Source organism: Neofelis nebulosa, chromosome 15 (genome assembly GCF_028018385.1).
Source record: "Neofelis nebulosa isolate mNeoNeb1 chromosome 15, mNeoNeb1.pri, whole genome shotgun sequence".
NCBI lineage: Eukaryota > Metazoa > Chordata > Mammalia > Carnivora > Felidae > Neofelis > Neofelis nebulosa.
This window is the reverse complement of record NC_080796.1, coordinates 33,918,759-33,944,458: the sequence shown is the minus strand read 5'-3', so window position 1 is coordinate 33,944,458 and position 25,700 is coordinate 33,918,759. Positions and strand designations below refer to the sequence as shown.

Genomic DNA, 25,700 nt, shown 5'->3' with positions numbered 1-25,700 from the left:
TTCTTTGAGTGCCTGCCATGTGCCAATTATGCTACGTGCATAGTGAATGGAATAGACATGGCCCCTGGAGCCCACGACTCTTACCATCTAGTTAGAAATAATTGGAAATACGAAAAACACAGAAGAAAACTGGGATAGAAATAGTGCAGCTGAAGAGGGTGAAATGCACAGTGATTTTCCAATGGAGCATTTCACCCAGGGGACAATCAACCCACCCTCACCGTCTCCGAGGTGCAAGGCCACACACACTCACATTGCTTGACCAAACAACAGGCTAGTGCAAATGGAGCTATTTATCAAACCGAAATGTTTACACAGCAACTATAAATTTGTTTAGGAAGAATCCGCCATTCACAACTGTCTACTGAACAGATGCTCGAGAGCATTCGTCTGTCACTGCCAGCATTTCTCAGTCAAGAGGAGGGAGCGGGTTTGAACGTCCACAGCTCCTGGAACTTCACACGCTCAGGCTCAGTCTTCGTCTGTGCCTAGAGGCTGCAGCTCCTCTCCCTAGCTCCCTTCACGAGGAACAATAATGATTTTAGAGGCATAATAAGGAGGGTTTGCACTGAATTATTAAACAATGGGGATTGAAGATGTGTTTTCTTTGACCTCCTTACCTCAGGCTTTTACCAGCCAGGGTTTTCTGGTACAGAGGCAAAGATATCCACAACACTGATGCAGATTATGTTCTCCTTCTTACAATATTTTCCATATTCATTTAAAACCCTTGCATTTTAAAACCCCTTTTGGTAAACTTTAAAACATCACATGCCCTCCTCTCATTTTCTGAAATTCAACGTAAATATCAAGGGGAACAAAGGCACCAGAACAAAGCACTGCTTTGTTTTCAGACCAATCCCCTCCAGATTCCGGTGGGCAGCACGTGGGAGTCTGAGCTCCCTCCCCCCACCTGCGGTTCCTAAGAATCATTGTTCTAAATGGTAATATTAACACTGTCCGTCTTCATTTGTGGGTAGCATCCCATTAACATGTTCGGTTGTACCTCTTCTCTGCGGTTGACATAAAATGATGACGCCGGCTTTAAACAAACAAATGAGAATGTATACAACCAAATGAGCCTTGTGTTTTTGAAATGGCCGCTGGGGAGGTCAACATAAGTTTCCAGGGCTAATGGCATTGCCCTGAAGCATTTTGGAGGGCTCACTTAAGTGCAGCACAGGGCAAGAAGCAGGAGCTTTGGGGGCAGGTGGCCTGGCAGCAAATCAAGTTCTGCCACTATTGAACCATGACCTTAATCTAGTGGCTTAACCTCTCTCTGAGCCTCAGTTTTCTCATTGGTAAAATGGGAAAAAAGGAAACAAAAAATGTGTGTAGCCCGGTCAGCAATTATTAATTTCATTTTATCACTAATGACATGTTCTTTGGAATTGCATTAAGAGATATTTGACAAGGATTTTTTTGGAAACTTCCAAGTCTTTAAAGTCCAGTTAGAAGAATAAAAAATAGAGGCGGCTGGGTGACTCCTGATTTTGGCTCAGATCATGATCTCACAGTGGTGAGATGGAGCCCTGCACTGGGTGTGGAGCCTGCTTAAGATTCTCCCTCTCCCTCTTCCTCTGCCCCTCCCCCACTCACATGCATATTCTCCCCACTCCCCCACCCCCACCATCGCCCCACTTCTCTTAAAAAAAAAAGGAAGAAGAAGAAGAAAAAGGAGTAACAAAGGGCTGGAAATTCTAGTTTGGGTGGGAAAAAAATATTTGCTGTTACAGTCAGGAGCCTAAAATCGTATGTGGCTCATTAGGTGGCTCTGAAGTCAACTCCAAAAGATGTTTCCAAAATGTTTGGCAAGATGATATATTCTCCTTAGAATTGTGTACGGGCTCGCTGGGTGGCCATTTAAAGTGGATACAACTCCTTTGAACGTTTAAGTTGTACTGTGTTAAAGAAATTTCTCTTTGCTTTATTGTCACACCACATATGTGGACCCTGCAACAAAGCCTTGATTACTGCAAATATGCCTTGTCATTTCCTCTGTGTCCTGACATACATCTTCCTTTTTTTTAACTGTGGTATGAAGCACTTAGAGGGTTTTTTCCCCCTTTTTAAATGTTCTCCCTTTAATTTCTGAAGCTTTATAAGTGAAAAGGAAAATTAGACCCAATCCCCAGCCATCAAAAGCTATCGTCTTCATTGCACAGTTTCAGGAGGCTTTCAGGTTTCCATTTTCCTTGTCTCACCCCAGATGCCTGGCATACGAATAGCAGAAAAAACAAAATCTGTTGCATTTTTGGAATGTTATTAATGCGTAAGCAGCCCAGGGATTGCAACAGCTAAGATAGCCACACACACACACACACACACACACACACACTTTTTTTTTTTTTTTTTAAATCCCAAGAGCAAAGACCAAAATTGTGCCTGAAGAACTTTGGAAGAATCCCCCAAATGCACTGTAATCCACTAATTTCCCTCTGATTGCCACCGCACCACCACCCAATCTCTATTTCCTGATAGGAAAACCTCTTTAGGATTAGACAATGATATTACACAATAGCACTATAAATCCGATGTTTGTGTAGAATTGAAATGGAACAGCTGAACGCCACCCTTCCTCCCATTAGGAACATCAGAATGGGAGTTAGTGAGGGGCAAAATCATCTGTTAGTGTCTCTGAGTGGATTTTAAAATTGTTTTCCCCAGGGTCTTCTAGGGTTTTTAAATATGAAGGTGTTCATCCAACTGAAAAAAAAAATATGTCTATAAGCAATTCAACATTCAGCATGTCTGGCAATTCATGTTTTTTTTAAAGGACGAGAAAACGCAGCACCAAATGTGAATATGTATGCCGTGTAGGGGAACTTCTGAACCCTTCACTGTCGTCTTGAAGCTTTTAGGGTGGAAGCTTTCGAGGATGTCAGATTGTAAAAACCATTCTCTCATTTCTGGTACTTGAGGACATCTCTCTGAGCATAACAAACGTGAGATCACAAATAAAGGTGCTTTGGGGCATCTGGGTGGCTCAGTCAGATAAGCATCTGACTTCGGCTCAGGTCATGATCTCACGGTTCATGAGTTCGAGTCCCACATCGGCCTCACTGCTGTCAGTTCAGAGCCCACTTTGGATTCTCTGGTTCCCTCCCTCTGCCCTTCCCCTGCTTGTGCTCACTCTCTCTCTCTTTCAAATAAATAAACGGCAATAGTAACAACAGATACAGAAAGGAAGAAGGCTAGAGTTAGCTCTGTAGTGCTGGAGTGGAATTGAAGTTATCTATGTGAACTCCTTGTTTTTTATGTAAATAGATAAATGAAATTTATATGTATTATGTGTGTATATGTAGATATATGCTTACATAGGCATACATATATACAGACATACATCCTCACATTTCTATTCTATTCTATTCTATTCTATTCTATTCTATTCTATTCTGTTTTTCCATTTACCTGTATAATTTTCTAGCTCTATCTGCACAGTGCCTGGATGTAAAACATCCAAGGATACCTGGAATCCACATCTTGACTTCTAAATATGTGTAGAAGATACCAGATCTGTTAAAAAGGAACCAGCACTTTTTCAAGAAATGACGGATTCCAGGGCATGGTAGGCTAAAAAATGGCCCACCAAATGATATCTGATCACATCTTAATCCCTGGAACCTATAAATGCTATCTTATTTGGAAAAAGGATCTTTGCAGATATGATTGAGTTTCTCCCCAAAATGCGGAGATTATCCCATATTATCTGGGCAGGAGAGAGGCAGAAAGAGATTACAGGCAGAAGAGGAGGAAAGAATGTCACCAAAGAGGTGGACAGTGGAGTGATGTGACCACAAGTCAAGGTATGCCAGCAGCCACCAGAAGTTAAGGAGAAGGCTAGGGATGAATTCTCTCCTAGAGCCTCTGGGGGATCTTCATCCTGCTGATATCTAGATTTTAGTCCAGTGATACTGATTTCAGACCTCCAGCCTCCAAACTTGTGAGAGAATAAATTTTGTTGTTTTAAGCCACAATTTGTTGTAGATAATTTGTTACAGCAGCCATAGGAACTAATATGGGGGTGAGGACAGTGAAGGTTTGGGATGAAGCCAGAACATCTTGTTGTGCCAGAAATTGAGGCAATGCTCAGGAATGGGGAGGACATATCAGCCAGGACCCAACTTGGAGGGTCTCCCATTGGCCAAATTGAGGACAACTAAGAATCAAAATAAATATCAAGATGGGGGTGCCTGGGTGGCTTAGTTGGTTGAATGTGCAACTTTTGTTTCTGGCTCAGGTCATGATTCCAGGGTTGTGGGATTGAGCCCCACATTGGGTTCTGTGCTGAGCGTGGAGCCTGCTTAAGATTCTCTCTCTCTCTCTCTGCCCCTCCCTCACTTGTGCTCTCTCTCTCTCTCTCTCTCTCTCTCTCTCTCTAAATAAAAAATTTTTAATGTTAAAAACTAAATATCAAGATGAGTACATTAATCCATTATAAATAAAATTGGAGTCCATGAGTCTAAAATTATACAAACAAATAAGTGAAAAAGGACTCCACCTCACAGTGCAATGCCAGCTAATAAATACAGAAATAATGATGGAATTAGAAAAGCATCCTTTGGGGACACCTGGGTGGCTCAGTCGGTTAAGCATCCAACTTTGGCTCAGGTCATGATCTCACAGTTCGTGAGTTTGAGCCCCACATCGTGTTCTGTGCTGACAGCTCAGAGCCTGGAGACTGCTTCGGATTCTGTGTCTCCCTCTCTCTCTGCCCCTCCCTGCCCGAAATAAATAAACATTAAAAAATTTTTAATAAAAAAAGAAAAGCACCTTTTGGAAATCATCATAATAAAAATTGATTTAGGCAAGATGCATCAATGGATACTAGAACTAGTGGATGAAAATGTGATGAGAAAGAGAATATTTACATCTCATAGAAACTACCAATGGAATATTTATTAATTCCTTCTTAATAAGTACAAAATGATTATTTTTTGAGAAGGCTTTTTTTTTTAAATTTTTTTTTTAACGTTTATTTATTTTTGAGACAGAGGGAGACAGAGCACGAACGGGGGAGGGTCAGAGAGAGAGGGAGACACAGAATCGGAAACAGGCTCCAGGCTCTGAGCTGTCAGCACAGAGCCCGACGCGGGGCTCGAACTCACTGACCGCCAGATTGTGACCTGAGCTGAAGTCGGATGCTTAACCGACTGAGCCACCCAGGCGCCCCGAGAAGGCTTTTTTTTTAATTGAAGTATAATTAACATATAGTGTTACCTTAGTTTCAGCGTACAATGTGATGATTCAATAATTCTAAACGCAGTGCTCATCATGATAAGTGTTCTTTTAATCCCCTTCACCTATTTCACCCATCCCCCCACGCAGCTCCCCTCCAGTAACCAGGTAACCACCAGTTTGTTCTCTGTATTTGAGAGTGTGTTTTAGTACAAAGTACTTATTAGTTAACTTTACTATAGAGAAATTTGGTAAAAACCAGCTTAACCAGCTTAATAGGGTAAACAGACATCATGTACCCCTAATACGATACACTGAGAAGAACAAAGCATTCCTCTGTGGTGGCCCTGCTAAAAGCACATGACCTAAAGTTAATTGGGAGAAAGTATCAGACAAAATCACATTGAGGAATATTCCACAAAACAATGGGCTGTTCTCTTTGCAAATGTCAGAGACACGCAGGACAAGGAAAGGCTAAGGAGACCAAAGAGATCTGAAAATTAAATGCAACCCATAATCCTGGATCGGATTCTAGACCCATAAAGGATATCATTGGGACAGATGGTAAAATTCAAATGTTGTTTGTGGATTCGATGGTAACATTGTATCCGTGTTTGCACTGTAGTTACCTGGGAGAATGTTTTTGTTTGAAGGAATTGCATAATAAAGTATTAAGGGATAATAGGACATTATGTTTACAACTTCCTCTCAAATTGTTCAGAAAAAATAAAGTCTGTGTATATATATATATATATATATATATATATATATATATATGCAAAGAGAATGAGAGACACGTGGTAAGTGTTAACAATGGAGGAATCTGAACAAAGGGCATGTCGGAGTTCTTTGCAGTATTCTTACAACATTGTTGTAAGTCCGAAATTATTTCTAAAGAAAAGAAAGGTCATTATTCTCTCATGGTACCTTATCACTGGATTCAAAGAGTCCTTACGGAATGCTTACAACATTTTTCAGCAAAGTCAAAGGGCGCTGGGGGGAGAGCAGATGACCGGGTTCTGCCACCTCTTTGTTGTCACCTTGTGCAGGTAACTGAAACTCTCTGAACCTCAGTGTCCTCGGCGTTATCGTTCTCTGCCTGTCTATGCCTAAGGCATTGGTTTCACCACTTGTCTTGCTTCAGATTTAAAAGGGACCACCAATGACCCAGTTAAAAATCATTGCCGCGGTGCCTGGGTGGCTCAGTTTGTTGAGCGTCTGACTTCAGCTCAGGTCACGATCTCGCAGTTCGTGAGTTCGAGCCCTGCGTTGGGCTCTGTGTTGACAGCATAGAGCCTGGAGCCTGCTTTGAATTCTGCGTCTCCTTCTCTCTCTGCTCCTCCCCCACTCATGCTCTGTCTCTCTCTCTCCTTCAAAAATAAATTTTAAAAAAACATTAAAAAAAAATTATTGCCGTGGCTGGCAAGCAGCTACTAATGGATGCCTCATCCCATTTCTTTCTGTGGCATAAAAAACATTCTAAAATTAAGATGGTGGTGATGGCTGACAAACTCTGTGAAAATAGTATTAAAACATTTAATTGGACACCTTATTCTTTTTTTGAGAAACAGAGAGCAGGGGAGGGATGGGGGGCGGGGGGAAGAAAGAGAGAATCTCAAGCAGCTACATGCCCAGCACAAAGCTGGACGCGGGGCTCGATCTCACAACCGTGAGATCGTGATCTGAGTTGAAATCAAGAGTCCGATGCTCAATGGCCTAAGCCTCCCAGTCATCCTTCAATTGTACACTTTAAAGGACTGCACTGTGTGTTACATAAATTATATCTCAATAAAGCTGTTAAAATCACTGCTCCTGCTTTCCTCTTGCCACACCCACTGCGGGACTTTACGGTTAGAGCATGACATCTGTGACAGAAGGGCACTGGATGAGTAGAGAAGACAAGTTCTCCTCCCAGAGGTAGGGTGGGAAGGAAAAGAACAAAGAGCGAAGAATGTTCCAGAACCGATGGAAGAAAGAGTCTGAGGGGCCCCTCAAGTTCCTGCCTTCTGGGGCCTATGATTGTCCTCTGCTCCTCTCACACTGTACATAGCACCTAGGTGGCTGGATCCATCCCTGTGGCTTCAACTCTCTCCCATGGGTTGGTGACTCCTTCCTTGTGTGATTTAGGATTAGATATTACTGCAACTGAGAGAAAACTAAAATACTGTTAGTTTAAAAACTTAAACAAATGAGAAGTTTGGGAATATTTTCTTTCTCACATAAAAGTCTGAGCAAATAATCCAGATCTGTTATGAAACTCTGTGATGTCAGGAACCCAGGCCCTGGGGCTCCATTTACACAGGCTGTGCACTGTGCAACTCCAGGGAGTGTTATCCACACATACAGCATGAGTGATCCCTTCTAGAGGAGTGCAAAGTGATGGCCTGCCCAGGATCCTTCTCTCTCGTTGTTCTCCTGTGAGTGGTCTCAACCTTACTGTCCAGGGTGGCAATTTATCTTCCAGGCAAGAAAATGGAGGAAGGGACAGGTGCAGAAGGAGGGGCACAGTGTATATGCGGGCTGAATCTAAAGTAAGGTTTTCAGAACTTCTCACATGACACTGCACTTACATTCCATCATCAAGATCTTAGTCATAAGACCACTCCCAGTTGTCAAAGGGGCTGGGAAATGTAGCTTTTATTCTGGGTGTCCATATACTCAGCCAAAAAGGGAAGGGATGGAATTCTAGTACCAAAGAATAAAAGGCAATAGATAACAGAGAACAACTAGCAGTCTTGGTCATTCTTTCCAACTTATATTTATAATCCAGATCCACATATTCAACGGTCTCTTGGACATCTCTACTGAGACGAATCACAGACAATGAGACTGAATAAGTCCTACAGGGAAGGTATCACGTCTACACATTCAACTCCCATCTCAAACCTGCATCTTCTCCTGTGTTCTCCCTCTCAATGAATGGCAATGTCATCTACCTAGTTGGATGGGAATCATCTTGGAGTGTTTCATTTCCTTCACTGCCCACTCTCTACTCCCACCCTGCAAGCTCTACCTCCTAAATGGCTCTTATATCCACCTTTCCCTCCTCATTCCATTACTTTAGCTCAGACTCTCATTTTTCTCCAGTCTGGATTACTGTAGGGATCTCAGATGGAACCCACTGCCTCCAGGCTGTGCCTCTACAATCCTCTCCTCACATTATGCCCAGTGTACTCTTTCTAAACATAAACCCAGTTTTGATTCACCTCTCCGTGAATTTTTTCAGTGGTTGACCATATTTTTGGTGGTAAAGTTCACTTTCTTTAAGCATGACGCCCACGGCTCATCATGATCTGGCCTCCGCCTGCCTCTCTCACCCCATCTGCTGCCTCCCGCCACCCTACACCCTTTGCTCCAGTTGTACTGAACTATCTGTTGTTCCCTAAACTTTCAGCCGTTTCATGCCACTCTGCTTTTGCACATGCTACCCACTCTGTGTGGAATGACCTTCTCATTTTTGTCTAACTCCTACTTCTTCAAAACTCAGCTCAAGCATTGCTTCCCCAGGAAGTGTTCCTACATTCTCCAATCCGATTTAGACATTCTTCTTCTCACTCACATAGTGCACCATCCATAATGATCTCAATTCATGTTTATTTGTGTATCTTGCCCACAAGACGAAAAGCTCTTCAAGGGATGAGATCTCGTTTTGTTTTGTTTAATGTTTATTTAGTTTTGAGAGAGAGAGCACTAGTGGGGGAAGGGCAGAGTGAGAGGGGGACAGAGGATCTGAAGTGGGCTCTGTGCTGACAGCAGAGAGCCCGATGAGGGGCTCGAACTCATGAACCATGAGATCATGACCCGAGCTGAAGTTGGACCCTCAATTGACTGAGCCACCCAGATGCCCCGAGATCTTGTCTTTTTGCCTTTACATTTCTAGTGCCTGGCACGTAAGTATTTGTTGAGTGAATAAATATGCCAGGCTCAATCATACACATGTTTATATGTAGTATTTGATTCTCATAAACCCCCATGAACTATATCCATTTTTTAAATGGGGAAACTGAGGCTCAGGAGAATTGTATGACACATCAAAGGCCACAGTGCTACTTAGAAGTGCAGAAGGAAATAAAATCTGACGTTGTGCCTCCCTGTTTGCTCCTATTTAGACAAATAACATTTGTGGCTGTTATGAATTGAAATATGGAAGGAAGGAACCACTTTGCTGTTGGTTAACCTTTATCCTGAGTCTACCAACAGAAATGTGTATTCCTTCTCTTTCTCTAAATTCCCGAGTCCCTGAACACAATTCCGGGCTATTTACAAAACGTAGTCTAGGCATTTTGTTTCTTTTGTCTTCTCCTGGGAAAATGCCTTTTTTAAGCTTTAATCTCTAGCAACGGAGTCTATGTTTCTTCACTCATCCTCTCCTTCAATGAATATTTATTAAACGCCAACTCTGTGTTGATGCTAGCCTCATTCACACACGAATATGCAGAAACAAAAACATTTCAGCTATTATCAGAATCTTTTTATCTCTTTGTTGGCGTCTCTGAGATTCAGCCTTATCGAAGGATACAGTTACAAACGAAGAACAAGCAGCGAAGCTTACTGCATGTTCAAGGTTACGTGTTATTATTGTTCCTCCTTAAGCAAGGCTTGTACAATCCTTGTACTGGAAACAGGTTTCAGGCACAATAAACAATGTGCTCCCTTATCTCAGATGCAGTAAGGCGGTTCAGCAAGTTGTTTACCACACAGGTATTCCTAAATCAGCAGTTTTCATACGATAATGGTACCTTAAAATTCTCTAATGCTTTACCCTCCCAAAATGTAATAGGAGATCGAAACTGTGTGCTGCTTAAATGAATTCATTTGTGTGGAGAACAAAGCCGTTTTTACATAGTCCTGCCATGTCCATTTGACTAGAAGCCAGAACATTTCACACAAGCAGCAAAATCCATCTCCTGAAATTGATTCAGGTTTTGTCTGATGGGGGTGGGGAGGGGAGGGCGGGAGGGTAAAGTAAAAGACAAGCACTGCTTTTAATTGCAGTTGGAAGCGGTCCCAATCACAAGAGCAGTTCTTTAAAGTTGTTCTTTTGGATTCACCTTAAATTATCTTAATGGAGCAGTAAAGTTGAGTAGGAACAAAAAAAAAAAAAAGCGAGGATAGGAAAGCTTGGGGCTTTTATTTATTAACTTAGCAAATATTGAGCACCCATCACATTTAAGACCTGCAGAAACATGAAAATTAGTCACACAGGACTTCTGCCCTCAAGAGAATACAATACAGCAGGCAAGTTAACAGGCATGAACACACACAGGCACAAACTGTATTATCCTCGCTATTCAAACACTTTATCGGAACTTTCACTACCCAAATTGAGAAACTGAATAGATTCAGATAGGTTTTTAAATAAATCCGTCCCTACCCAAACTTTTACTACTCACTTACCAAAACTCAAGAGCCTCAGGTAATCAGTATCTGAACTCACCATCCAAACTGTCAGTCTCCATTCTCAGGAGCCTGAGATGCGGCTGGCAGAATACTTAGTACTGTGCGAACATGATAAAGACAATACCAGTGGCCCTGCATGCCCTGAAGCCTGGAAGAGTGTGAGATACTTTCCAATGGGGGTACAATTTCATGGAGAACGTATTTTAACCGAGCCTTGAGGGATGGGTAGAGCTGCTTCTTTCCAACCTCAGTGCCATGTGGCAATCCTGTGTTTGTCCTTATATGTCTCCCCATGCCCCTAGAGTTCTTCTAAACCTTTACCACTCTTCCCAAGTCCTCTGCCTCTATTCCTCCACTCATTCACTCTCAGCAAAGGACCTCACTTCTTCCTTCATACAGTAAGAAAGAGAGAGAGACAGGAAGAGCAAGCTCCCTGTTCTCTTATATGGTCACTAACACCATCATAAGGACTCTACCCTCATGAGCTCATCTAAACTTAATTACCTCTCCAAGACCCAGCCTGTAAATACAATCACACTGAAGTTTAGAGCTTGTGCGGGAGGCATGCAAACATTCAAGCCATAACAATCGTCTAGCTCTGTATTTCCTGGCATGGTTTGTCTCTGCTTGGCCTTTTTCTCAGGCAGGCTCAAAAGGGGCTGACAGTTATGAATGACTGTATTCTCCTGACCACATTTCCCTCTCCCCAGTAAAAACCACCCACCCTTTCTACATTTCAGCCACCCTTACACCATTCCCTTCTGACTCAAAGGAAGGAGTCCTCTAGAGGAATGACTTCTTCATTTGTCTTTTGAATTCTATCCCCGCCCAAGTATATGGGTCTATGACAGACATCTACCATGGTTTTTTGTTTTTTCGTTTTTTGTTTTTTTTCCTCTCTGCCCTGCATTCCTTCCTTCTCTGACTCCCCTTCCCTTTCCATGTGCTTTAGGATGTCAGTAATGGGACTCTGGCTTTCCAAGGTGGGCCTGTGACTCACAAAAGGCTAGTTGGAGTGTGTTTCAGGAATAAACAGGTGCACTGGAGGACAGTTTGTTGCATTCTTTTCCCTGGGACCCCAACTATAAGACCAGTATAAGCCTGGCTATGTTACACAGAGTAAGCCTGCCTTAGAACAAGGCTGAGGAGAGGCAAAAGAGGCCAGGAAACACCGAGCTAGAGCACTGTTATGGACCAGATGTTTGTGTCCCCCAAATTCCCATGTTAAAGCCCTAGCCCCTACGTGATGGTATCTGGAGGCAGGGCCTCAGGGAGGTGATTAAGTCTAGATGCACTCATGAAGGTAAGGTCTTCGTGATGGGATTAGTGCCTTATGAAGAGACCAGAGCCTGCTTTCTGTCCCTGCATGTGAGGATATACCAAGAAGGAGCCCCTGTGCAAGCCAGGAAGAGAATTCTCACCAGACCCTGACGAGGCTGGAATGCTGATCTCAGACTTCTCAGCCTCCAGAACGGTGAGAAACAAGTGTTTGTTGTTTAAACCACCCAGACTCTGGTATTTAGTTAGAGCAGCCTGGCCTAAGGTAAGTACTGGCAACATTGTTTTTAAATTTGGAGGTTTTTCAATTATGTGAGCCAAAAACTTCTCTTTTTGCTTCAGGGCGCTTGAGTTGGGTTGCTGTTGTTGGCCATCAAGAATTTTGGCCAGTCAAGGGGCACCTGGGTGGCTCAGTCAGTCAAGCATTTGACTTCAGCTGATCATGATCCCATGGTTTGTGAGTTCGAACCCCACATCAGGCTCTGAGCTGCCTGGAGCCTGCTTTGGTTTTGTGTCTGCCTCTCCCCTACTTGTGCTCTGTCTCTTTCTCTCTCTCAAAAATAAATAAATATTGAAATATTAAAAAAAAATTTTGACTAGTCTTCTCACTTCGTCAATCAGCTCACCTCCCCCCTCCAGTAACTTTGGTCTCTCCCCTCAAAACTAACTCCTTCCTCAAACTACACACACATTCCAGATTCTACCTGTGGAAAAAACCTCTTTTTTGATTCTATAGCCACTGCCTGCTCTCCCTGCTTGCCTTCTTATCCTCTTTTCTAGAATGTCATAAATGGAATCATACATAGGTAGCCTTTTGTATGTGGCTTCTTTTACTTAGCATAATTATTTTGAGGTTCATTCATGTTATTGTGTGTTTCATTAGTTCATCCTTCTAATTGCTGAGTAGTATGCCATTGTTTAGTGGTACCATAATTTGTTTTTCCATTTCTCAGTTGATGGACATATAGATTGTTTTCCATTTTTGACAATCATGAATAAACTGCTATAAACATTTGTATACAGGTCTGTGTGTGAACATAGGTTTTCATTTATCCTGGGTAAGTATGTAGGAGTAGGATTGCTGGGTCATATGGTAAATGTATGTTTAACATTATAAAAAAAATGCCACAACCTGTTTTCCAAAATGGCTGTACTATTTCGCATTCCTACCAGCAATGTATGACAGTTCAAGTTACTCGACATTCTTGTCAGTATTTGGTGTTATTAGGATTTGTTTTTTGGTTTGTTTGTTAGCTTTTGCCATTCTAATGGCTGTGCAGTGACATTTCATTGTGGTTTTACTTTGCATTTCCCTAATAATGAGATCGAGCATCTTTTCGTGGGCTTATATGCCATCTCTCACTCTCTCTCTCTCTCTCTTTAAAAAAATGCTTATTTATCTTGAGAGAGAGACAGAGAGAAAGAATCCCAAGCAGGCTCTGTGCTGTCAGTGCAAAGCCCAATGTGGGCTCAGTCTCACGAACCGCAAGATGTCAACCTGAGCCGAAATCAAGGGTTGAAGGCTTAACCAAACTGAGCCACCCAGCACCGCCCCCCCCCACTTCTTTGTCTTTTTTTTTTTAATCAAGAGAGCTTTTGCTCATATAAAAAAAATGGGTTGTTTGTAGTCTTATTGCTTTGGGAGAATTTCTGGAAACAAGTCCTTTACAGATGTATTTTTGGCAAATATTTTGTTCTAATCTGTGCCTGTCTTTTAGTGGCATTTAAAGAGCAGAGTTTTAAATTTTGATGAAATCTAATCCACCAATTTCTTCTTTTATGGTTCATTCTTTTTGTGTCCTAAAAAATCTTTGTCTAGCTAGTGGTTTTGTTTCTTAATTAAACTAAACTTATTTAATTCAAAACATTTTTAATTCTAAGTCTCTGCTTCTTTCTTTGTTGGAATTAAATTATCTTTTTAAAAAATAATAAAATGATAACAGTAAGAATAGAGAGAAGTGTGTGTGTGTGTGTGTGTGTGTGTGCATGTGCACACTTGTCTGGAAAAATAGAATTGATGGATGATTCTATGTTGGTGTCATAGGTCATGTTCCCCAGGAAACAGACAGAAATTTGCATGTGAATACTGTCTCCTTGACCAAACTCTAGTCAGTCTCCTAAGGCTTCTTCTCAACTAGGCTTGACCTTGGACTTCAGTGTCTGTCCTTGTCAAAACTTCATCCCCCAGTTTTAGCAAAAATCCTAAGTCAGTTTACAGAGAATCCTCCACCCTGGATATCTGATCTCCCTCTATATCCAATCAAATTCTTCATCCCCTAGCCTCCCCTAGGAGATACTTCATCACCCTGGGCTGCCACCAGCAAGAATCTGGCCAACTCATTTTCGTCAGAATCTTCCCTCACCCCTGATGTTTCCTCTTCGTAATTTTCCATCCACTGACCCCCAACCCTACTCCTTGGCTATAAATCCCCACTGCTTGTCCTTGTTGTATTTGGAATTGAGCCCAGTTCTATACCAAGACCTCTTTTCTTCTATTGCAATAGTTCCTGAATAAAATGTTTTTACTGCTTTACCTACTGCCCGGCTCTGGTTTTTCTTTGACAGATGCAAGAATTTTATTGGGGAGTGCTACCAGGAACAATCCCTCTAAGAGATGGCATGAAACAGAACTGGCAGGGAGAGATGTTGAATTATGATGTAGTTGCAACAGAGGTCTCAGCTGATCCCACGGGGAGTTCTGGAGCCGGGATGGCCTTTACAGAATTGCCTGGAATAGAGGGAAGGGTCTGGACCTTGTGTTTCTCAGCCATCCCCCCCTATTCAATGAGATAAAGTGTGAAACTAATATAAAAAATGTGATATAGGAGTGAGAAAGATCAAGTATTTGAACTGTAGTAAGTCTTGGTGAGCCTGAGGCAATCTCTCTACAAGGAGAAATAAAACAAAACTAATTAGTCACTTGTGAAACCCTTTCCTTGGTTCTGTGACCTCTGCAACCCAGCAGTCTTGTATCCTGGCAACAGTTTCTGGGCTTTATCCCTGGTTTGCATCATCTCCCTCCCCCCCCCCCCCCCCCCCCGCCCGAGGTAAAGACATCCTTTGGTACCTGTTTCATTGTTTCTTGCCCTCATTTAAAAAGGAACAACTGTTTTGTCTGAGTGGAAATTGTTGCCCTTGTGGCTGGCAGATCTGGATGGTAAAGAAACTGCAGAGGCGAAAGATCTCCATGCCCAGTAGTGAATCCTAGGGGATGTGAACAAGGCTTCATATGAGAAGTTTAATAAAGGGTAAGTCTTGAGGATATATGGGAAATGATGTTTTGCTGACTTGACTTTGCATGCTTGGACATCACCCTTGCATCATGATGCCCTCTGCCCCACTCCTCAAATTGCTGTCAAGCTAAGCAGAAAAGGCAGACAAAAGCTCAAAGTCACCACCAGCCAGCTTTGCACACAGATAAACCTAAGGATCCAGTGGAGCGAGAGGGGTTCTTCCTTCCCCAGGGTGGTCCTCCTGGTCCCTTTAGTAAAACAATGCTCCTGGGAGTTGGAACCGTCAGGAGAGATGACATCTATCTGCTATCATATTTCTAATCTGACCCTCTCGAAATGAAGAAAATAGCCTAGGAACATTCGACTAGCTTGTGGCAAAGCCAAAATTAGCGTCAGAGGTCCTGTCTTTCAAGTCAACTGAGCCACAGACCCTTAGCTATCCTTGCTTCTCCTGTCTCCTCCACCTGCCACATGCACTTAGTTATTTTGACTTAAAATTAGCTCTCAGCCTGGTCCCCCTCTCCCTAGTCATCGGTATGACTTCTTTTGCTTAGATTCCACCTACTCTCCTGGGCACTTGCAGCAGCTTAATAACTGATCTCTCTTGCCTTGCTTTCTTCCATTGCCAGCCCATTCTGTGCACAGTAGCTGGAGTCATGGTGTTTCTTTTCTTTCCTTTTCTTTTTTAAGTTTACTTATCTTGAGAGAGGGAGGGAAGCTCAGAGAGAGAGGGAAAGAGAGAGTCCCAAGCAGGTTCTGTGCCATCAGTGCAACGCCCAATGCAGGACTGGATCTCACAAACCATGAGATCATGACCTGACCCCAAATTAAAAGTTGGACACTTAACCGACTGAGTCGCCCAGGTGCTCCCGGAGTCATGGTTTTCAAGCACAAATTTGGCAACTCATTCCCCTGCGTAAACCTTTCCACTGCTCCCATCTCTTTTCGTGATTAAGGTCCAAACTCCTTAGCCATATATTCAAATGTCATCTTTGGCACTGACAGCTTTGGGACGAATTTGGCTGCAAGCAAAATTCACAGTGGCTTTAACCATAGGATATTCCTAAAATAGGCAGTCTTACAATTGGTCTGGTGACTCTGTGATGTTGTTGGAGACTCCAACACTTCTGTCCTTTCTCTTCTATCCTCACTGGGTGGTTGTCATACTCAAGCTTTCACCAGGGTCACAATATGCTTATGTGCACATCCTTGTATGATAACATCCAAATCACAAAGGAAGGGAGGGAGGAAAAAGGGAATTCCTCCTGTTACACAATTTTTTTAAAAATTTTATTCGAGGAAGACAGACAGTGCGAGTGGGGAGGAACAGAGAGAGAGGGAGAGAGAATCCCATGCAGGCTCCATACTGCTGACACAGAGCCCGATACAGAGCTTGAACCCACAGAAACCGCAAGATCATGACCTGAGCCGAAACCAAGAGCCAGGAGCTTAACCGACTGAGCCACCCAGGTACCCCTTGTTAAATCAAAGATGAAACTCTTACCTCAATGCCTTCCACCAGACTTCTATTTTTTTTTTTTTTTTTTTTTTTTTTTTTTTTTTTTTACAGAACTGAGTGCCATACCCAGCTTTAGACCAAGTATTTTTATCAAAGATAAAAGGGGATGGCCTAGATTGGCTTAGCCCAATTGTGATTTATGGCCTGGCCTTGGGCACCTTATCACCTGAACAAAATCAAAGTTCTATTCTCAAGAAGGAGAAATGGCTCATGGGCTGGCAACCCACAGTGGGTACCCCAACCTACAGGGCCCTCATGAGCTAGCCTCTACTTATCCCTGTACATTTTCTGACCCTCTCCTTCATAGTAGCTTTTTACTCTAGTCTTCTGGAACCACTCACACTTCCCAGAACGGTCCTCCATGACTTCATGGAGCCAGTCATACCTCCTAGAATGATCCTTTTCCCCCTGTCCAAAATAACCTTTTCCCCTTGATAATCTTATGAATACTCAACCTTCTTATAGAACTCAACTGAAGTGTTACTGTCTCTGTACAATCTTTCCTGACCCTCCAAAGCAGGATCAGTCACTCTTGACCTTTCCTGTTTCCCGTTTCAGGCGATGCCTGGTACATTGTAGTTGCTCAATAAATATTTGTTGAGAATCTTTGCATCGTTCAAGTGTGCTGCATATTTTGATCTGTCAGGTTATTATCACTGCTTACATTTTAGTTAATATCATTACTTTCATCATAGAGCCATGTGATGGTTAATTTTTTTTTTTAATTTTTTTTCAACGTTTTTTATTTATTTTTGGGACAGAGAGAGACAGAGCATGAACGGGGGAGGGGCAGAGAGAGAGGGAGACACAGAATCGGAAACAGGCTCCAGGCTCCGAGCCATCAGCCCAGAGCCTGACGCGGGGCTCGAACTCACGGACCGCGAGATCGTGACCTGGCTGAAGTCGGGCGCTTAACCGACTGCGCCACCCAGGTGCCCCATGTGATGGTTAATTTTATGTATCAACTTGATTGGGACACAGGATGTCCAGATATTCGGTTAAACATTATTTGTGGGTGTTTTTGGATGATACTAGCATTTGCATCAGTCGGTTGAGTAAAATGGATTGCCTTCCCCAATGTAGGAGGGCTTTATCCACTCTTTTGAGCACTTGACTAGCACAAAAATGCTGAAGAAGGAAGAATTCACCCTTAGCCTGACTACTTGAGCTGGGGCATTGGCTTTCTCTTGTACCTGCACCCAGATTTCCATGGTTCTCAGGCCTTCAGGTTTGGATTAGAACTACACACCAGTTTTCCTGTGTCTCCAGTTTGCAGATGGCAATCGGTGGGACTTCTCAGCTCCATAATTATGGGAGCCAATTCCTTGTTTGCTTATCTTTCTTTCTATCTATCTATCTTTTCTGTTTCTCTGGAGAACCCTGTCTAATGGAAGACAGTTAATAAATTCTTTACTATAGAAAAATGTTTCTAAATTGTGGGATCAAGTTGCTGATAGGGAATGTGATTTTGAGGGAGCTAAAATATCCCAACTTGATGCTTAGTCTCCTATTATTCATAAGATGAGAACATTATTATTCATAACATTCTATTTAATGGTGTCTATGATAAATAATTCTCTTTCACTCCTGTGTATCTTGCATACTTTTTTTTCCTGTCAGACAGATTATCTTATGCATGTTCTGCAGAGATAGGGACACTTAGAAATGCTCATTTGTATTGGGGCTAATACAAACTGGGGTGTGTGTGCAGAAAAATTATTGAAATGCACCTATGAGATAAAGGGTGACAGGGTGAGTGAAAATGAAAGAGAAAGTGATAAAATGTCAGTGCAACTTATTCCAGACTGTGGGGAAAAAATTCACAGTAATTTCAGGTGGTACAGGTACTTAGCTTAAATAACATGTACATAGAAGAAGCTTATTGCCTTTTTAATTCTCCCTCCATTCTTGTTAGCAGCCTATTTCCATAAGTCATCAGGCTCAGGAAGTGGTATTCTACCTTCCCTGGAACTCTGTGCTCTGACCTGTATGACGGTGGTTTAGAGCATTCCAGCAAAGCAGGGGGAGGGGGGCACAAATCTTTGGCATTCTGCTGCTGACAGGTATTGGCTAGCGAATAAAGAGAAGCAGGGAATGTCCATACAGCCACAGAATGAGACTTTGAGGAGGAAACTACTCATATCAAAACAATGAGACTTTTGGGGGTATATATGCTTACAAGGAGGAAAACAACAGCTCTAAGTTAAGGAAGAGAAGAAAAGAGAAAAGATGGAAAGAAGGACAAAAGGAAGGGAAGGAATGAAGAAAGAAAGGATAAGGGGAAGGGAGGGAGTTGAAGCCTGGAGGGTTAAGTAGGACATCTGAGGTTGTTTGGACTGTTGCTTCCAGGAATCTCTGCTTCATTTCTTTGAACTATGACTCAGGTCTTTACCCAAGGGCATGTCTGTCCATGTTCTGACAGAACTTGAAATTGTTTACCCCATATTCAGCTCTGGTGGCTTCTCCATTCTCCGTATCTAGTCATCTCCTTTGCAGGCAAGAATCACGGATGACCAAGGTGCACACCTGACAGGAGCAGGGTTTTGATTCTACTGTCATCTATAGCCATTCCTCAGCCCCAGCCCCAGCCTTGGGCTGCTTACACTGCCTTTTGGCCACCACTGTCCTGTGGTCCTTGGTTCCCTGGGAATATCTGCAGCTGGGGGCTAGCATCTGGGGGCTATGTGTGCAGAAGAGGAGGATGGGGTTACATGCAGTGCTTGCTGTTTAACAAGCATGTGTCTGGCCATTTCCACCAAATAGCTTTCTTCTAAAACATCAGATTGGACCTTCCTGAGGGTGGCTACCAGGCACAGCCAGAGCACCGACACTGAAGGAAGATGGTTGGATGTTCAGTCCTGCAGTCTCTTTTGGGTGCGGCCATCTTCCTGTTGCTCCCCCCGGCTGCCCAGTGGCCTCCACTATCTTTATGGGCCACTGTCATAAAATCTGCCCTCAGCAGTGGAGCTAATGAACTCAATCACACAGTCACTATGGCTAAGTAAGGAACTTCTCTCTAGAGATCTTAAAACAAAGGGAAGAGTGCTATTTTTGACATCTAGAGCTCTCTGTACCAAAGAACAAGAGGTGTTTTAGAGGATAGGAAAGCCTTCTTGGGACCTCTGATCATACCTCATGGGACTTAGCGTGCCATGAAGACTAGCTCTTTACCATGCCTGACAAAATTTGCTCGATATTCAAAGTAAGTATGAAGCTCCTCTTTTCTGAGCCAAACTTCATATGAAGCACAACCAACCTAACCTTCATTGAGTACTTGCTGTGACCAGGTTATTTTGCTAAGCATTCTACAATACACATTTCCCCTTCTGTCTGAAAGTTCGTTTTATGCCACTTCACCTTTACAGAAGACCTACCTTAGTACATCTTTTTTTTTATTTTTGGGACAGAGAGAGACAGAGCATGAACGGGGGAGGGGCAGAGAGAGAGGGAGACACAGAATCGGAAACAGGCTCCAGGCTCCGAGCCATCAGCCCAGAGCCTGACGCGGGGCTCGAACTCACGGACCGCGAGATCGTGACCTGGCTGAAGTCGGACGCTTAACCGACTGCGCCACCCAGGCGCCCCATCTTAGTACATCTTTTTAATAACAGGAAGAAATTTAAAGATAATTTTCCCTTTTACAAAATGGTAATTGCTTCTTTGCTTTAGGTCATTTCAGCTACGAAAGTTTTCATAGGAATGCTCTACTTTCACATAGTGGGAGAAACCTGTACATTATTTTCTTCTCAAATTTAGGCAGTTTCATTTAAGATCCTCTTGATTCACCTGAACCAATCAGGTATAAGTGCAAAGGGCATTTACCGGCTCACAAGACAGGTATAGGGCTGACTTCAGACATGACTGGATTCTAACAATGTTATCAGGGCCTTGTCTCCCTCCATCTCCTGGATTGGCTCCACCTTCCTTTGCGTGTTGCCTTTGTTCTCAGATTCTATGTTGGGGCAGGTGACTGGGCAGCTCCAGCCAGATGATCTTCCAGTGTCTATTCTCAGTGGGAAACAGAGAGCTTCCTCCTGAGTGCTCAGATGCACTCTAATGAGATGGGGTCACATGCTCATCCCTGAACTGGTCTCCTGGCCAGGGGCCTCATGGAGTCTCTCCTGGGTCATGTTCTGCATTCCTGGAGTGAGGTAATGGAGACCTCAACCAGACCAGAGGGATACAGAGTAGGAGAAGAGGATCCCCAAGTAGGTATTGGGGAAATAGATACTCAGTAGGCACCAAGACATTTTCTTACTGGGAGTGTCAGTATCCCAGCTTAATAGATGAGGAAACAGTGGCTTGGAGGGTTTAAGTAACTTGCCCAAGGTCACTGCTAAGTAATTGGCAAGCAGAGACTTGAATCCTATCGTTAACAAGCCATATTTGTTGTTCCATTTATTCAGAGGAAATTTTTGCTCTCTAAATAAGTAAAAACAAGACTGTATATCTAGATTAAGAGAATTAATGTCAAATTTTCCATAATGAAAATCATCCCTAACTTGCCCTACAGATTTATCTCAAGGGACAGACTAGAAGCCCTCTAAGGAGGCATAACTCTCTTTCCAATATGCCATTGGCCAAGTTCTACTACCAAGGGAAAGGAAGCAAGTGTGAGTATTTATTAAAGACACAGCACTTACTTCTGACATCATCATCAGAATGATCTGAACCAAAAACTCTGCTGGCTTTAAGAAAATCAACATGCCAAGTGAATTCTTGATATACTTTTTACTTGCCTAAACACTTCAGATGAACCCAGCTACCTCCTGGAATGATTTTGAAATGGTCATTATTGATTTTGTTCTAAATTCTTAACCACAAGTGGCTATACAGTCAGTTATTAATGGCCTTATCATATTGACACAGGGCCATGAACTAACCGAGATAGAGGAAGCCATGTGTGCACTACAGGACAGAACACTCAATTTACCATCAGCAGAGTCCTGGATCCAGCACTAATTAACTCTATAACCTCAGACAAATCACCTAAATTTGCTGCTACTCACTTTCTTCATCTGTAAAATCTTTAAAATGATGATTATACTTCCTTTATAGGTTTTTATGAAATTCAGATGATATAGTGTGTTTTAAAATTCCAGAATATCTGCAAACTTTCAGCATCTCATAACTATGAAGTATTGTAATCCTTCCCATCCAAGGAACTGAGAACTCCATGGCTGCCTATTCATATTAATAGCCAAGAGAACCAAGAGGCAGACAAGTCCCAATAAAGTTGGAAATAAAGTCTGCAACTCTAGCGGCTCATTCTGGATTAATAATGGACTATTAATGGACTGCCTAATAACAGAAGTAATGGCTTGCTGCAAAACAAAACAGAAGAAAGCAAAACCAAAAGAACAACTGTGTTTCATTAGACTGAAATGCAAAAAGAGCTTGAGAAAACCATGGCACCAAGTTCTGAGGCAAAATTGGAAGTTACCCAAACTGTGTGATCCAACCTTTTCAGCACGTGTGATTTCTAAATCTTTTACTCTAGTCCCAAAGTTTTCTTAAGATTCTCACACCCCACCTTTGTCACTCCACATATGATCAAATCTTCTTGGCAGAGAACAGGGCTCAGGAGAAAGACCCACAAGTCAGAAACCTAATGAGTAATTTTAGGGGCACCTGGGTAGCTCAGTTGGTTAAGCGTCCCACTTTGGCTCAGGTCATGATCTCATGGTTCATGAGATTGAGCCCTGCGTAGGGCTCTGTGCTGACAGCTCAGAGACTGGAGCCTGCTTCGGATACTTTTCTCTCTGTGCCCCTCCCCTGCTCGTGCTCTGTCTCTCTCTGTCTCTCAAAAATGAATAAACATTAAAGAAATTTTAGAAATCTAATGAGTAATTTTACCAAGACCAAATTAGAACAGAGCAACAAGCTATGCCAAGGACAGGGTCTTTCACATTTCAAGGTCTAGTTCAGGTAAAAGTGGTCACTGTTTAGGCAAGTTGGTGGCCAGCCTGCAGCTGGGCAGAAGATAAACTGCATCAACACTGGGGAGTCACCATCCTTCCAAAGCCTTTCCTGGTATTCCCTGCCTCACTTCAGCAAGGAATAAAGAACTTAACTCCTGTGATCATCTTTAAGAAGATGACCAAAGACTATGCTTCCTAGCCTCTTCTGACTTTCTTCACTAAACATTGACTGAGCACCAACCATGATTTGCATGATGGAAGGTTTGTTTATAGGATTGGAAACAGAGTGCTTACTCGTTACCTGGTCATAAGCACTGGACATACAAACTCGACAGCCCTAAGGAAACTCTGGCCTAAGGAAACGCTTCAGCTGAGGCTTTTTTAGATCGCAGAGGTGAAAGGTGGATGGGAGACAGGCCTTCAGACAAGGATGAGGGTGAGGGATATTTAGGCCAAAAGAACAACATGAGCTGAGGAGAAACACAGGACGCCATGATGCATTTAGAATCTTTATGTCCAGGAGCACCTAACTGGCTCAGTTGGTATAGCACGTGACTCTTGATCTCAGTGTCATGAGTTCAAGCCCCACAATGGGCTTGGAGCCTACTTACAAAACATAATAATAATTAATGTAAGTAAGCAAATAAATAAATAAATAAAATCTTTATGTCCATATGGCTGGACTACAGGATATGTGTGGCTGAGAGGTGGCTGGGAGAGGATGCTAGATAGTAAAAAGCCTTATAAACCATGTTTAAAAATTAACTGAGGACAGTGCAAAGACATTCAAGAGTTTTAAGCACAGAAAGAAAATGATTAGATATACATTTAAATAATAACAAGAAGGGGCATATGGATGGCTCAGTTAGTAAGGCATCCAACTCTTGATTTTGGCTCAGGTCATGATCCCAGGGTCGTGGGATCAAGCCCCATGTTGGGCTCTGCACTGATAGCACAGAGCCTGCTTGGGATTCTCTCCCTCCTTCTCTCTCTGCCCCTCCCTTGCTCATGCTGTCTCTCAAAATGAATAAATAAAAAATAAATTAAAAAAATAAATGAAGAATAAGCAATATGTGTTCCAAGTGAAATTTGGAAAATCAGAAAAGCACAAAAATCATATAATTGATGTATTGAATGTTCTGGACACATCATGGCTCTAGGAAGAAACAACTTTTTATTCTTTCTCCTCCTGCTCTAGAAAACTCATTCTAGAATGAATCCTTAGTTTTTTCTGATCCTATTCAGTCACAAGAATGCTCTCCATCGAGTGCTGTAAAATCTTATCAAGTCTAGTATTACATACCCAGTCTTTTACTCACTTGCAAACGTCTCTCATTCCTCTAGACAGGCTTGCTTCAGTCTTGGAAGCTGAAGTGCAGAAGGAAGTCGTAGTTACCTTTTCTGCTTGCTACTCACCAAGTTGCTCTTTCCTCAGGCCCTTGAGGAAGGAGTAGGTGCAAATGGTTCCCACTTGTGTGACTGACACAGTCGTCATCTGGTATGGCATATGTACCTCGGAGATCCATCTAGTAGGGACCTCTGGCTATAGTGCCCTTCTGCCAGATCTCTTCACCCTTCAAGTGGTTCTCTTGGGTGGCATCCTTCACACCATTCACAGGTGGCCCAGGAATGAGTGCCCCCTCCATTCCATGGCCCACTCATCTAAGGAAGTGCAGTGCCCTGCCACAGAACCTTCTCTCTTCATTCTGCTGCAAGGCAGTCCCCTCCAACTAGCTTTTCACCTTCAGGCTTCTTGTGGTGAAAGTCAGCCACCATCCCCTATGTCCCTCAAACTCCAGAAGACACAGGTCAAGATTTCCAAATAGTTCTTGTGAAGAACTTAGGTTAAGGTGAGAGCATATTTCCCATGGCAGAGTAGAGATGTGATGGGTTGTGGAACACAGCACTCAGACGACTCACTAGAAAGAAGCCCTTGCTCCTAAAGAATGTTTCTGGCCTCTCTTCCATAGAAGGTGGAGAGTGGGCTGATATTGGCAGGGCCATTTCCCAATACCTTTGCATGCCCTCCATAGCTAGGGGGTCTAGCATTTCCTTTTAGAATGTGCCAACCTACAGGGCGCCTGGGTGGCAGTTAGGTGTCCAGCTTCAGCTCAGGTCATGATGTCATAATTCATGAGTTCAAGCCCCATGTTGTGCTCTGTGCTGAAAGCTCAGAGCCTGAAGCCTGCCTCAGATTCTGTGTCTACCTCTCTCTCTACCCCTTGCCTGCTCATACTCTGTCTTTCTCTCTCAAAAGTAAATAAGCATTAAAAAAAAAAAGAATGTGCCAACTTAGGACATACCATAGTATTATCAGGCTTGAGATAATATGGGAAGCAACTTTCTGTACAAAATAAAAATTACTGTAATCCCACTAGTCTTCTCCTCCTTTGGAAGTATAGAGAAGTCTCCTTCCCTCTCATCTTTAACAATTTGGTGTATATATTTTGAAATTGTCTTTTATGTTTATACAAATCTAGAAGATTGTTGGATAGATTCAACAGATAGGTAGGTAGATAGGTAGATAGGTAGGTAGGTAGGTAGATAGATAGATAGATGATTTAAAAACATAGCTACAAAATTATTGACATTGCTCTCATCTAGAGGTGGAATTTATGTCCCCTTCCCTTGACTTAAGAGCCAGGCAGTGACTGCTTAGACCAATGGAATACAGTGGAAATGAAGCCATGTGACTTCTGAAGCTAGGTCATAAAGGACCAGGAGGCTTCCACCATGATCCCTGGAGACATTAGCACTTGAAACACTGAGCCACCATAAAAGGAATCTGATTACCCCAAGGCCATGATATTGAGGAGGCCACATGGATTCTCTAGACAAGAATCCCAGCTGAACCTGTCCTTCAGCATTGCAGCCCAAGCATTGATGTGCAAGTGAAGAAGAAGCTTAGGAGTACATCTTCCAACTCCAGCTCTTCTGGTCTCAACCACACAAGTCATCCAAGCTCCAGATAGCAAAGGGCAGAGAAAAACCAATGCTGCTATGTTCTGCCTGAATTCCTGGCCCACAGAATCCACGAACATAATAAAATGGTGCTTGTTCTATAACATTAAGTTTTGGAATGGCTTGTTACATAGTGGTAGGTAACACAGACAGAGAGATTCAAGTTAGAAAGATTATTTCACTGCAAATGGCAAGGATGGAGTAGAGAGG

At 42.8% G+C, this 25,700-nt stretch overlaps 1 long non-coding RNA gene across 4 annotated transcripts in view; it reads right to left on the bottom strand.

Annotated features, from left to right (window-relative positions):
- Nucleotides 1-24,620, bottom strand: part of LOC131496014 (uncharacterized) — a 70,900-nt gene extending 46,280 nt beyond the window's left edge. The window contains exon 1 of one of the 4 annotated variants that reach the window (XR_009254264.1): nt 23,849-24,620. This is a non-coding gene — a long non-coding RNA (uncharacterized LOC131496014). The remainder of the gene's footprint in view (nt 1-23,848) is intronic. The other 3 variants (XR_009254265.1, XR_009254267.1, XR_009254266.1) reach the window with 3 other exon arrangements.
- Between the last annotated feature and the right edge of the window lie 1,080 nt (nt 24,621-25,700).